General features: G+C 35.7%; 1 pseudogene; it reads left to right on the forward strand.

Annotated features, from left to right (window-relative positions):
- The first annotated feature begins 2,311 nt into the window (after window positions 1-2,311).
- LOC105241791 lies at window positions 2,312-3,245 on the forward strand (annotated as a pseudogene).
- Window positions 3,246-8,207: the final 4,962 nt, after the last annotated feature.

Here is an 8,207-nt window from a genome sequence, read left to right on the forward strand (position 1 = left end):
TCGGAACATTCCATTCTGTATCATTTGTCCTTTTCTATACTTGTATTGTTCTCCCACTCTTCTATACAGATAGCTCCTGGTTTTTTAAAGTTTGCATTATATCACTTCACCTTTATGAAAGACCTTAGCATCTGTTTTTGCTAAATGAAAGAAATCCAAAGAGGATTTTCACTTTCACGAAAAAAGCTGAAAAGCAAAAAGAGGTCAGTGTTTGTTTTGCAGTGAGCCGTTATGGAGGCAGGGTGCACCCAGAGCAGAGTGGCCCCGCCAAGCTCCTTCCCCTGAACTACACTCAGCATCTCAGCAGCAACCCTAGCTTTGAACTGTGTCCATGAGCGTCTGTGCTTCATATGCATTTATTGTGTGCATCCTTTAGCAACATGTGTCCTAAAATATCAGAAAAGCCTAAAAGAAGTTGTTTTGGGGGTCTGGGAATGCTCAAAAATTAATGATAATTGCTTCTTTGCTATTTTGGCTTATGAAAGGTTTCATAGGAACAGTCTACTTTCAGATGGTAGGGGATACCTATATTTTTATAATTCCATCTTACATACTTTTCTACTTCTTGAATAATCTTGCTCAGTTTTTTTTCCCCCCGTTGGTTGTATTTATTTTCATTTTTAGTGCAGTTTTGCTGGGAAAAAAATCTTGCAATTTTTCTTGCAGAGCAATTTCTTTTTTATAAATCTTGTAGAGAATATTTTTATACAGACATTGCTTTCAGATTTTTTAGTGAATTTAAAATTTCAGATTGACAGTTGTTTTCACTCAATCTTTTAAAGTATTTTTCTATGATATTCTGCTTTTATTCTTTACTGTGAGTGATTCATTTTCAGTGTGCTGCTTGCTCCTTTGAAGTTAAGCTGTGGACCCACCAATGCCAACTGCTTTTAATATATTCTCACTTTCAGGATTTTTACTATCTCATGCCCACATTTGCTTTTTTGTATCTCCCTGAGAGAGACTGAGAGTACTCATCCGGAATTGCCCTTGCCCTTCTTTGCTTGAAAGTAGAGGTTCCACATAAGGAGAGGCAAGTTGAGAAAACCAAAGGCCACTGTCTCTGCCCAGTACCCTACTTGTAACACATTACCTTATCCCCAACTCCAAAGCAGTGGTTTGGTCAGGGGGAGATGTAGATCTTAAGAAGAGAGAGATCAGTAGCTGTCCCTAAGTGGACTGACTTTATTTCATACAGATCTCAAGGAAATGAAATTCTAAGGTCATCGTTGAAAGCAATGGGGATTTTGGTTATAAGCAATTTAGAGGCAGATAGCTCCATGATAGTAAAAAGTGAAAATATAGACGACCTAGAATTTTAGCAGAGAGAATCAGGAAAATAAGCAGCTAAGAAGAGTCCTCCTGGGGGTCAGAACAAGGCTCAAAGACAGGCCTCAAAGACTACGCATAGAAAAATTAATTGGGTCAGACTATTTATGTTTTAGGACTTTGTCAAAGCAGTAATCAAAAAGAGCAATCAGCTGGCAATTTGAGGGCTAAGAGCTGAGTGTAATGTCAATAGAAGCAAATCAACTAAAAGCTTTAACAGATCAGATCAGGAAAAGAGGACATCAAATAGAACCCTGCAAAAACCAACACCACGCTATGCTGATTGTGACAATATATTAGAATGCACCCTGGAAAGTGCTAGGAGAGGCTGAACATTTCAGCAGAAATAGACTTCACTGAAAGAGTCAACACATCAATAAGCAAATGTCATGAAGAGCAACAAGAAGCTCCAGAAGAGGGTGGGGATTAGTTACAGAATTACTAAAAGTTATCCTCTGAAATGAAAAAAGTCACACATGCAAGGAAAAAAATAAAAGTATGCAACAAACACTGCCTCTGAGAGAACTCAAATGCCAGAATAAACAGTTATTATAAAGAACTAAGGGAAATGTGTTTACAGCAGTAAGGAATATTTATCAACTATATCTTACAATATAGAGATTAGCAGTAAAGAAATTTTAAAAATTGTAAAAAAAAATAAGTGGAAATTCTGGAGTTTAAAAATTTAATAGTCAAGGGGTGCCTGGGTGGCACAGCGGTTGGGCGTCTGCCTTGGGCTCAGGGCGTGATCCCGGCGTTATGGGATCGAGCCCCACATCAGGCTCCTCCGCTAGGAGCCTGCTTCTTCCTCTCCCACTCCCCCTGCTTGTGTTCCCTCTCTCGCAGGCTGTCTCTATCTCTGTTGAATAAATAAATAAAATCTTTAAAAAAAATTTAATAGTCAAGATACATTCATTAGATTCTTTCTGCCCATGGATGGCGCTGAATAAGCATCGTTAATGTCTTCCCTCTTACCACCATTATGTCTAAGGCAGAATTTCCCAAAGAGCTTGAGCAGTTGCAGGAGCTCTTCATCAGAGGCTTGAGCTTTGAAACAACCAATGAGAGTCTGAGCAATAGAGAATGCTCACAGACTGTGTGGTAATGAGAAATCCAAACACCAAACACTTAAGAGGCTTTGGGTTTGTCAGTATACCACTGTGGAGGAGTGGATGAAGCCATGAATTAAGGCCACACAGGGTGGATGGAAGAGTTATGAAACCACAAAGGGCCATCTCAAGAGAACATTCTCAAAGACCTGGTGCCCACTTAACTGAAAAAGATTTTTGTTGGTGGCATTAAAAAAGACACTAAAGAGCATCTTCTAAGAGATTAGTATATTATGGAAAAATTGAAGCAATTGAAATCATGACTGATGGAGGCAGTGGCAAGAAGAGAGGCTTTGCTTTTGTAACATTTGATAACAACTCTGTAGACAATATTGTCATTCAAAAATACCATACTGTGAATGACCACAACTGTGAAGTAAGGAAAGCCCTATCTAAGCAAGAGATGGCTAGTCCTTCATCCAGTCAAAGAGGTTGAGGTGGTTCTGGAAACTTTGATGGTCATCGAGGTGGTTTTGGTGGGAATGACAACTTTGGTCATGGAGGAAACTTCAGTGGTCAGGGTGACTCTGGTGGCTGTTGAAGTGGTGGCAGATATGGTGGCAGTGTAGATGGCTATAGTGAATTTGGTAATGATGGAAGTAATTTTGGTGGTGGCGGAAACTATAACGATTTTGGCAATTACAATAATCGATATTCAAATTTTGGGCACATGAAAGCAGAAATTTTGGAGGGAGGAGCTCTGGCCTCTATGGTGGTAGAGGACAATACTTTGCCAAAGCATGAAACCAAGATGGCTATGGCAGTTCCAGCAGCAGCAGTAGCTATGGCAGCAGAAGAAGGTTTTAATTACTGCCAGGAAACAAAGCTTAGCAGGAGAGAAGAGCCAGAGAAGAAGTGGCAGGGAAACTACGGGTTACAATAGATTTGTGAATTTAGCCAAGCACAGTGGTGGCGGGGCCTAGCTGTTACAAAGAAGATATGTTTTAGACAATACTCATGTGTATGGGCAAAAAAACTCGAGGACTGTATTTGTGACTAATTGTATAACAGTTATTTTAATTTTTATTCTGTGCAAAGTGCAAAGCATTCCAACAAAGGGTTTTAATGTAGTTAAGTTTAGTTTAGTTTAGTTTTGTTTTGGTTTTGGGGTTTTTTGCACCCATGCTATTGATTGCTAAATGTAACAGTCTGATCATGACACTGAATAAATATGTCTTTTAAAAAAAGTTTAGTAGTCAAGAAGAAAAATTCACTGTATAGGCTCAATAGTAGATTTGAACTGGAGGAGAAAAATGTTGACATATTATTAGAGATTATGTGATCTCTAAGAATTCTAAGAAAGAGAAAGAAATAAAGTAAATAAAGAGAACTTTATAGAGGTATGGGACATCACTAAATATATCAGCACATGCCTAATGGGAGTATCAGAAAGAGATATTCAGAATATTCAGAAGAATATTTGAAGCTACGATGGCTTAAAATTAATTTGATGAAAAATAATGTCTGTATACAAAAGGCTTAATTAAACTCTAAGTAAGCGTAAATTTGATGAAAGAAGTAGAGTTGTAAACCCAAAACTATAAATAATTGTTGGAAGAGATTAAAAAGACAACTAAATTGAATGACAATTTATGTTATGGATTAGGAGATTGCTTTAATACTAATAAAATGATGATATTCTCTAATCTAACCTAGAGATTCAATGTAATCCCTATCAAAATCCCAGATAGTTTTTGTTTTTGCTTTTTTTTTTTTTAGAAATTTTGAATCTACTGAAATTAGTATGGAAATTCAAGGGACACAATATAGTCAAAATAATCTTGACAAAAAGGAGAATAAACTTGGAGGATTCACATTTCCTGATTTCAAAACTTTGTACAAAGCTATGGTAATCAAACTAGTGGGGCAATGGTATTGGGCTAGACTTATGGGTCTGTGAAATAAAATTGAGACTGTAGAAATAAACCCTAAAGCCTATGATCAATTGATTATCAACAAGAGTATTATACTGTCAGGACACATCTGGATTATTGTTTTCAATTTAGGCATATTAATATTAATGGTCATAAATGTCTAGATTGCTTCTGGGGCAGGGAACATGCATCCAGAGAAAGATCATGAAGCATCTGGAAACCTAATTATATAAAACAACTGTAGAAGGTGAAGTTGTGAAGTTTGGCCTAAAGAAGAAAATATATAAAAGTTTTGGGAGAGCTTTCTTTAAATATAAGAAAGTTCACTGGATTTTATCTTTAATTGCATGTAAAGTAAAAGTAGAGCAAGCAGCATCCGTTTGAAAAGATACATTTCAAGCTTAAAAAGTGTTACAAGATGAAATTCACTGTTTATCAGGAGAATGTTCAGGAAGAGTCTGATTGACAAGCTGCCACGGGTACTATAGAAGACATACTTACATAAAATGAAGTCTACACTAAGTCTTCATGTTCCTTCCTAGTATGAATGTCAATGACTTTATCATTCAAGTGTCTTTTTATAGCTATATCTTTATTGGTAAACAAGAACTTTAAACTAGAGTGTTATAAAGCTAGACAATTATGAGGAAGAATGTGTTTATTTGCCCTTTCAATTTGGTAGGATATTATTTGATAGATTATGAAGTAAATAAAAAAGTTGGTCTTGACCACACATTCATATACTTCGCAACATATATATATTTTTTTCACACACACATATGCATTATTCCATTTCCAGTCAAATGATTAACATCATATTAATAAAATCTTAATCTTTAGCTAGTTTTCCAGCATTGCTCTGAGACAATTTTGATCTTTGAATGTTTTGAAAAGAGGTGATAGTTACCTGATACATAGGACTTCTTTTAATAAATAACAATCTTTTGCATAATAAATAATTCCCTGGAAAAAAAACACTTGCCAATAGCATTCCCAACTGACAATAGCAAGTTCAGTCAATTCATTTTCCAGATAGGAATTGCCATTAAAAATAGTCAATGGTAAGCTCAAAGTCATTAATTTAAGGAAAACTCAAAGACTAAAAGCATTTGTTTATCCTGCTTTCTTTTATGATTTTTTTCCTTAGATAATTTCACTTCTAATTTTCTTCACAGATTAGGCTTCTCTGAATGATATCTAAATTATAAATGTTACTTAATAAATTTTGGTCTTATGCGAAAACCCAATGAATATACAACTAGCGCAAAATACTCTTTGGAAGGGAACCTATATGTTTTTAGAGGAAAAAAAAAAAAACCCCAAACCAGACAGGTATGAGAGAACAATGGAAGATAACAAAAGACTACTTATCTCCCATCTCCTTAGACAGATACATCCTACTGATCCTAATTAAGGCATAAAACGATTATTTGTGATGAGAGAGTTTTTGTTTTGATAGCCTAAGCTGTTTGAAATGAAGTAGGAACGTATCTTGTCATATCAAGACTTGTGCTTGATTGCAAATGTTTATTTGAATACATGCTCCAACAGCTCCCCTACCACGACCAGCCTGGGAATTAGCAGGAAAAAAGGAGAAAAAATTATGTTAACTTGATTCCCCTAAGCTACTTACATAGAACAATCCAATTAAATGCTATTAGTTCAAGGTCCATAATATATATATATCTAATATATTAGATGTGTCAGACAAAGAAGGGGGTATCAATACCAATCACCCTTCTCTTTAATCCTCAACTGTGACAGTCTCCTTCGGGAAGAATGTGGGCAGTGACAGATGTTATGTTTAAGATTCTTTGAATATGGCTTGAATGGCACTTGGATCCTTATAAAGTTATTTGTTTACAAGGAGAAAGTCAAAGTGGCACATTGGGATTCAGTGAGTTAGAGAAAGAAATAGGATAATGAGTTGTATTAAAGGGTTACAAAATCTCAAGAAAAGCATTCTTCTGGGCTAAGGATATTTTACATTTTACTTAGGCAATACAGAAGAAATTTTCTTTTCTTTTTTTTTTTTAGAGATTTTATTTATTTATTCAACAGAGATAGAGACAGCCAGTGAGAGAGGGAACACAAGCAGGGGGAGTGGGAGGAAGAAGCAGGCTCATAGCGAAGGAGCCTGATGTGGGGCTTGATCCCATAACGCCGGGATCACGCCCTGAGCCGAAGGCAGACGCTTAACCGCTGTGCCACCCAGGCGCCCTAGAAATTTTATTTTCTAGTAGATATAGATACAGTCAAAGTGTTATTCTGCTGCTTTTTATTTATGTATTCAAAACAAAGTAACACACATCACCACACTAATTATGTTGTATCAACACACTGCTTGTGAGATTATTTCTTCTTTCATGTATTTAAGGTTTAGTTTTTGTCTGAAAACCTAAATAGTGGATCTGGCTTTCAGGAAGGGTGATGTGTATTTAGCATTTCTTGTAAACTTTCATAGAGGAAAATTACTTGATGGTTATTAAGCCCAATCCCAATAGTCCTATCTAATTTGAGGCAGATTTAGTGGAAAGGTCCACTATGTTCTTTTATAGCATTAAGTAGCAAATTGGAGCAATTTTGGAGAAACTTGGTTAGTAGAAACTTTGCCAGTATTACAGGATCCTTTAGTTGAAATGGTGTAAAATGTATATCTCACTGAGACTTACCTGGGAACTATCATTAGCAATACAACTGTTAACTTTATTCTGATGGGGAGGGAATAAATTAAGGGTAGAGCTTAAGCCCCAAATTCTTGAGGCAAATATAGGTTGGTCCTAATTCCTACAGTGTTCATTTCGATGGTAGGGTCTCCCCCCACCCCAAGTTGGTTACGTTGGGAGCAGAAGCTTAGTTCACTTTGATTCACTGCTTTATCTCACTGATGAGAATAAAGATTAGTAAGATTACAAACCAAATTTTGTGTTTATATTACTAATGATTAATTTGCTTTTGTTACAGCTTGTTTTCCTATTCAAGTTACAGAACTTGAATACCAGAAATGAACTAGTCCTTCTTTATATCTGGCGTGATTTAAGAAATATCCTCTAGTGTAGATTTCCTGGCGTTGACCATGAGCTATATCAGATGACTGTGGGAGACAGAGGTTTGCATGGGTATTTAGTAAAAATAAAATAAAACAGAACAAAGAAATAAGCCACTGAAGGAGATCACATGACTTCAGTGTATCTTAAATAAATAACATGCATTCAAATATAAAATCTTAACTAAATACTTAAACCAAAAGAAATAATTACATAAAAATGGAACCCATTTTCTACATGGGTTTATAATGGTTGTTCCTGTTCTGGCCTTTCTCTCCGGACCCTTTCCCCCATCTAAGCCTTAATACATTTAGTCACTTTACCAAATGCATACATGCTGGTATAGTCAAATGGTAAAGAAGATAAATATATTCAATGAACTTAAGGAATAAGACATAAATTATGCATCAGTCCATTAAACATGTAGTGAGAATTAGGTTAGAACAGGCTCATGAGGGGCTTTGTCTATGAAGACATACGGAGAGTTCTTTCAGGAGCCATTAAAGGGATAAAACAGTTTCATAGGAAAAAAAAATTTTTAAAAAGCAGAGCAGTATAGAGTAACTAAACAAAATCTGATATGACCATAACAAGAGGGGCAAGAAGGAACATGAGCAATGAGGCTAGATGGTAATTGAGTCTAGATAAGCCAAGGACTTGTAACGATATATCTGATTGTAAAGGAAAAATAAGACAAAGTACTTTGAATTAGTTGGAGATGTATTACTTATAATTGTAACGTGATCAGCCTTCATTTTTCAGTGTTAGTAAAAAGTAAAATATTATTCAGCTAACTTTATGAAATGTATTGATTTGTATTTAATTTGATTTATTCTCTGTTTCCATCT

Source organism: Ailuropoda melanoleuca, chromosome 19 (assembly GCF_002007445.2).
Source record: "Ailuropoda melanoleuca isolate Jingjing chromosome 19, ASM200744v2, whole genome shotgun sequence".
In the NCBI taxonomy this organism is placed as follows: domain Eukaryota; kingdom Metazoa; phylum Chordata; class Mammalia; order Carnivora; family Ursidae; genus Ailuropoda; species Ailuropoda melanoleuca.